Raw genomic sequence first — 6,651 nt, 5'->3', positions numbered from 1 at the left:
TCATTCGTGTCGACCCCCAGATCTTGGAGGAGCACCTCACCCTCGAGGACACCGCCGACACCTCGCAGGCTGATGCCGCAACGCGGTTGGCTGCTTTAAACGACAGTTCGTGGCATTTTCTCGAGGCCACCCTCAATGCCTTAGACGAAGACCACGAGGTGTTTTATCAGTGTGCTCGTGCTTAACTCAACTCGAGAGCCAACAGGTTGGTGCCCGGAGCGGATCAGGCAACTCGCTACTACGACGAGGGCACCAACGATGTGGAGGCCTCGTCCTCTTCCATGTCCAAGGAGGCAATCATCATTGATATCTCCGACGATGAGGAGTAACTTGTCTTATTAGCTCACTCTAAGGACCCATGCTCAGTTTGCTAGCAATGCCGGTTAAGCATGCTTGATTTACCCGTTGCATGTGCTGCTACTGCCTTTCCTAAACAAATTCTAGTGAATTGTCCTATCTACTTTTACCATGCAATCTGTTGTTGTAGTCTATATGTTCTATATGTCGTGCAATGTGGTGATCACTTATTAACAATTTGGTTAATTAGTTGTCGTCTTCAGTTAACTGTTTGGTTCAATTCTGCAAATGTGATGTCCAATCCTTCAGGCAGCAATTCTGTATTGTCTTCCATGTGAGAAATAAATCAAATTTATCTTTACAAAATACATGAGAAACAAATACAATTGTTATATTTCCAGGTTGTCAAGCATGCTTGGTTTGGTTATCTGTCTGATCTTCTAGTATGTTATACATTGTGCAATGTGGTGCTCATTTAACGTTTGGTTCATTTCTTGTGGTGTTTAGTTAACTGTTTGGTTCAATTCTGCAATGCGATGTTCAATTGTTGTGGGTGCATTATGTTATTGTATACCATGTGAGAAATAAATCGAGTTTGGATGTACTAAATACATGAGAAACAAATACAATCGCTATATTTCCAAGTTGTTAAGCATGCTTGGTTTGGTTAACTATCTGATCTTCTATTAGGAGTATGTTATATTGTGCAATGTGGTGCTCAGTTAATGTTTGGTCCATTTGTTATGGTGTTTAGTTAACTACTTGGCTCAATTCTGCAATGCGATGTCCAATTATCGTGGGTAGAATTTTGTATTGTTGTGCATGTGAGGAATAAATCGAATTTGGCTGCACTTAATACATGAGAAACATATACAACTGCTATATTTCCTAGTTCTTTATCATGCTTGGCCTGGATAAATGGGTTTTCCATGTGGCTTGAATTAACCTGATGAATCTGCAATGTGATTATTTTTCATCAACATATTTTACTGATAGCATGCGAACCCTCACTTAACCTGATCACTAACCACCTTATATGTGTTACAGGGAAACAATGGGAAGCACTGAGGTTTACAATCGGGGTTTGCACGTGCATGGTCCTCTGTCTAATAGCACATTATTGGGTAATTGCAGGAACCATTCTAATATTTAGGTTTAACAATTTGGTCTTGCACATGTAGGTCCTGCTGTCAGAGGTTTTGACCCACTGTTCGACCCTTTTTACATATGGGGAAATGAGTTGTCCATGAATATCAGTCAAGTTAAGAACCTCAGAAAGATTGTTAGGATAAAGAAATTAGCGACAAAAAACAACAAGATCTTTGTCTGCACAATGAACAAAACATCAGTTCACAACAAGATGGTACTAACTATTATACCTTGCCTTTTTTATTCCTTTGCCCCATTTCCAATATAGAGAATATATTTATTCACATCCTTGTTTTTAGGCCTTTCCAAAGCAGTTCACTGATGATTACCTCTCAAACCACTTGTATGGCCAGGAGGCGAGGAAGGTTTTCATACAAAACCCATGGTTCAATATTGAAGTGTTCCTGAAGAGGACGAAGGATGGACGATCAATCATCCACAGGCACTGGCCTAAAGTTGCAAAGACCTTCAACATCAATGAAGGATCAATATTCACCTTCCACTTCAACAGTTTTCTAGATGAGATTCATCTGTCTATGTACCATCTATGATGCTAATTTCGAAAGGTTATAGATGTTGCATGTGAAACTTGGTGCTGGTGCAGTTGTGTGATGAGGTAGTTGCGTAGTGAAGATATATGATGTTGTACTTTGATGCATTTCAATTATAAAATCCTGCTTCCTTAATATGGAAATGAAATATATTGTGTGCTTAATATGAAATGTTAATTAGATTAATAAATGGATTAATAATAATATGACAATTAGCTTACTAATGGCCAATTAGCCTGCTAATTGGGGTTTGCTATTGCAAACGGTTATTGAGAAAACACCGTGGGCGATGACCTCAGGCAACGCAGACAGTTTCTAGGAATAAACCGTGTTGGATCAATGAACAATCACACATGACATCCTCTTGAAAACTGTTTGCGTTTGGCCACCTTGCGCAAATGTTTACCACATAAAAGGTGTGTGTGATGGACAGCCTTTGCCACACAGTTTCTTCTACGCATCGTGTGTGATGCATTCAATAACGCAAACGATAAAATTGTTAATATCGTGTGCAATGGCAACGCTGTCACAAACGATTTAATGGGGAAAATTGTGTGTGATGTACCTGCTAACGAAAACGTTTTCCTTGGAGTGACTGTGTGGGATGTATGTACGAACGGAAATGTACTTCTTGGATTAACTGTGTGGGATGTACAACTAAAGGAAATGTATTCCTTGGATTGACTGTGTGGAATGTACATACGAACGCAAACATTTAGCGGGGACTGACTATGTGGGATGTACTTACGATCGGAAACGATTTGGCATGTAATTGTATTTTTTAGCACAACTGTATGTATAACCGTATTTGATCGCTCGCCGGTCGCACACAACCACATTTAGTCGAGCGTGTGTGCCAGGAGGGCCTATCCCCGATGGTTTTTGGGTCGTGTGGGAAGGACCCCCCTATCGCATTCACTCACTTGGCGACGGTTTGGAACTCCGTCGCGGAAAGGAGTTAAAAATGATTTGTATAGCACCTCGCTGTACCAGTGAACGACCAAATTGAAAGGGGACAAGAAGTACATTTAATCCTTACAAAAGGTGGTCTTCTCCTGCAAAGTTTCTTATCATGACGCAACAGTGGACTCCGTGATGACATTCGTCCTGCCGAGCTCGTGGTCTTAGTCTTGTAGCACCAGAATGGAAACCTTTGCGGGATTCCTTGGGAACCCACGCTCATCCTTGATCCCTTAGCACCGAAAGGGAAAACTACCTCCTCAACGCACCTGGCGCCCGCCTGGCCATGGTCGTCATGCCTCATGTCATTGTAGCCTCGTGAGGCTGGGTACCTGCATAGAAATCTCCGCTCCTCGGGAGGCCGCCTGGGGAGGCCGCCTCTCTGGAGGTCTTGGCATCATTCTCCTCGCGAGGTCGGGGCCCTCACGAGGGTCTTGTCTTGGAGGCCTTGTAGCTGGGCCATACCAGGCCGTCGAGGGAGCCACGCCGTGGGCCGCAGGCAGGCAGATCTTGGTACCCTAGTTCCCAGAATGCCGACAGTAGCCCACAGGCCCAAGGCGCACCCGAGGTAGCTTCCAGGTGAAGCCAAGGCGCAGGGTCAAAGCGTCGTGGGCCCTAACCTCTTGCGGGCCCGGGCTGACGCATGGCGCTTGATGAGACGCGGACGCCTCCACTTCCCCATGTCGCCTCGGCAACTGCCCTGGCTGACAAGGGACTGGCGCACGCCCGCATGGCCATCATTGCGCGAACGCGAAGGGACGACAATTAGCCTCCTCCCGCCTATAAGAGGGTGAGGCGGGGCGGAGCCCCCAGCCCATCTTCATCTTCTTTCTCCTCATTCTTCCTTCTTGCTGCAGCTTTCATGGCACCAGTGAGGAGGTTCTCCGCCGCCGAGAAGGGGAACCCCCCCCCAGGAAGGGCTAGGCTCGCCGCCTCCCAAGAGGGGGTGTGGCCGTCCCCGCAAGTCCGAAGCGACGCTGGCGGCGGTCTCACAGGGGCGCGGGCGCATACCAACGGGCATCTGCATTACCTCCGGTGGTCACAGAAAGGGTCCCTCCCGTGGGGGCGATACCGGAAGCCGTAGCGGCCATGGTCGAGGTGGAGGGCTCACAGTGGCCGCCCGATGTGGCCCGGGAGTTCGTGGTGTGGGTGGAGAGGCCGGAGGGCCTCTGGATCCACCTCCCATGCTTTTTCGCGGAGGAGCTGCCGGCCGGAGGGCCCGGTAGCATGTGGCTGCAAGCCGACGGGTGTTGCAGCAAGGCCTCGTGTGTGGAGTTCGAGGTCACCCCCGCGGGCAACGTGTTCCTGAATCGCGGGTGGCAGACCTTCGCCCGCACACCCAGCCTTCAGGGGAGGCGTACCCTCCACTTCAAGTATGATGGAGCGGCGATGCTTTTCGTCAAGGTCTTCGGGGAAGACGGTCGACTCTTGGGGTGCTGCACGAAAGGCGACGTCAGCGACAGCGACCACCTCTCCGACAGTGGTCACCGTGGCGGTGGCACCCAACACGGTGAAATTTCCCTTGGCGACGGCCGCGACGCCTCCAGCAGCGGCGGTGCCTCCTCCGTGGAGAGCACGAGCGACGACGACTACGACGAGCTGCCGGGCCGCCGCGCCCGGACGAAGGAGGAAGGTGAGGTGCCACGCCGCCTGTCCTTGGGAATAGCGGCCCTCCAGAGGCCGCTCCTTTTGTTTGTTCTTGTTTCTTGCACCAAAACCCATGAAGGGCCCCACGGGGCGTGTAATGAACGGTGGCGCTTGCGCCTTTATTTTATCGTTTCTTGCGCCTATCCAAGTATCCGTGTAGCTATCAATTGAAAGGTTCCTGTCCGATGTGATTAGGATAACTTAGCTTGGTGTGCTTGTGACCCTTGGTGGGTCCCTCCGTCGCGGGAGCGTGCTCCGCTGGAGCCTTAACTCCGGGTACGCCCCTGGGTCCCAGGGAGGCCCCCCACCTCCGGGTCTGGACCGCTCCAGGGTCTCGAGGGGCCTACACCTTGTGAGGTCCCTAGGGGACTCACGAGGTTTTGGGGCCTCCGGAAGCGCCTCCGCCAGGTGTCCGACCTCCCGAAAGTGTAGGCAACACTTGTTGTGAGGTTCCTCTAAGAACGAGCCAAGCCACGGCCGCTCTTTCTCCAGCCATCCTCTCTTGGCGCCCATCCCGTGCCCGAGCACCCAAGCGAGGGTCGATCATCGCTGGTATGCCGGGTCGCGATGCCAGGCAAGGCCATGAGGTGGCCTGGAACCACACTTGCTTGTTGGCTCGCTCAGAAGCGTCGTGCGAGGGTCCGGACGCCAAGGCCTTGGCGAGGTGTGCGTGCGGGCGGGTCGGCAGCCATTGTGACAACGTTGTCGGGTTTGCCCTGAGTGCAACACCATACCCAGCCCCTGCTCGCGAGACGCGAGGGAGGGAGCAGTGGGCCATTGGTACCTCCTCCGAATACAAGGTTGGAAAGGGAAAATGTAACACCCTGGTTTTTGGTCCTTTTCATTTTCTGTTGATTTATTTGGTTTTTGCCCTGAATTTCTTTTTGGAGTGGATCTGTGGACTTGAAACCTGAGAGGTCACCCTCATTCTTTCTCTCAAGTCGGTTATCATTCTCAAACTTCTTCCAAGATCATGCCATTTCCATTCTAGCCCAACTCCATAATTCTTTTTCTTGGGGAATATTCCTTTTCTATTAAAGGAATAATCCTATTTGTCCTAGGTTGTGAAGCAACCTATATTTCTGTCACTCCCAAAATTCCTAAATAATTCTCATAATTTCTTTGGGTCATATATTGCTCAAATATGCCCAAACATTCATGTCCTAGCCCAAAAATTATTCCCCAATAATTATTCTTCATCTCTGTCCAGACTCTGGAGTGGCTTTCTGTGAAGGAAGTGCCACCTATCCTTTCTTGATTGCTCCCAAACTTTTTGGGCATGCTATCTCGTCCAAATCATTGTCCCGTGCCAAAATTCAGCTCCATTTGCCTAGTGAATCTTCCTCAGCAATTTTTTAAAGTTTCTGTCAGACAGAAGGCATTCTAAAGGAAGTACTAGCTGGTGTTATCCAAATGAGTTGAAATTTTGCACACTCCTTCATGTGCTCATATAATCTCCCTCCTCAAATTTTCTGCTCCATCCAATCAACTATGTGAGCACAGGATCAAATCTTTGCTTCTGGCAATATTTTCAGGTTGTGAAGCAAGTATATTTTATATTGCTTCATTAATTCTGAAAATTTACCAGATCATGCTCCTACCCAGATCACTTCTCTCCACCAAATTTGGGATCATTTCAACAAGCTATTTTCTCTCCAAAATTATTCAAAGTTTCTGGACAGAGAAGCTGTGAAGGAAGTACCATTTTGGCATGTCCAATTGGTATGAAATTTTTACAGCATCTTTATATGTCCAAATCGTCATGATCTACCAAATTTTAGCTCAAGTTGATACTCCATGTGAGTGCATAATATAGATCAAGTTTTTGGACCAATTTTGCAGTTACAAAGCAAGCATGTTGTTTTGTGATCCATTTCCCCTCAAAAAAACCCAGGATTATAGTCCTTCCTTAGATAAATACCCCAGACAACTCATTTGGCCCTTAGCATCTATGTATTAATCATAGTAACATGACCAAGTTTGCTACAACAAACTTTCATCGATGCTTACGTTAACTATAGAGCCTCTTCTCTCGAGCTTTTGCTTT

The sequence above is a fragment of the Triticum aestivum genome, chromosome 6D, assembly GCF_018294505.1.
Source record: "Triticum aestivum cultivar Chinese Spring chromosome 6D, IWGSC CS RefSeq v2.1, whole genome shotgun sequence".
Classification (NCBI taxonomy): Eukaryota; Viridiplantae; Streptophyta; class Magnoliopsida; order Poales; family Poaceae; genus Triticum; species Triticum aestivum.
This window is presented reverse-complemented; position numbering follows the sequence as displayed.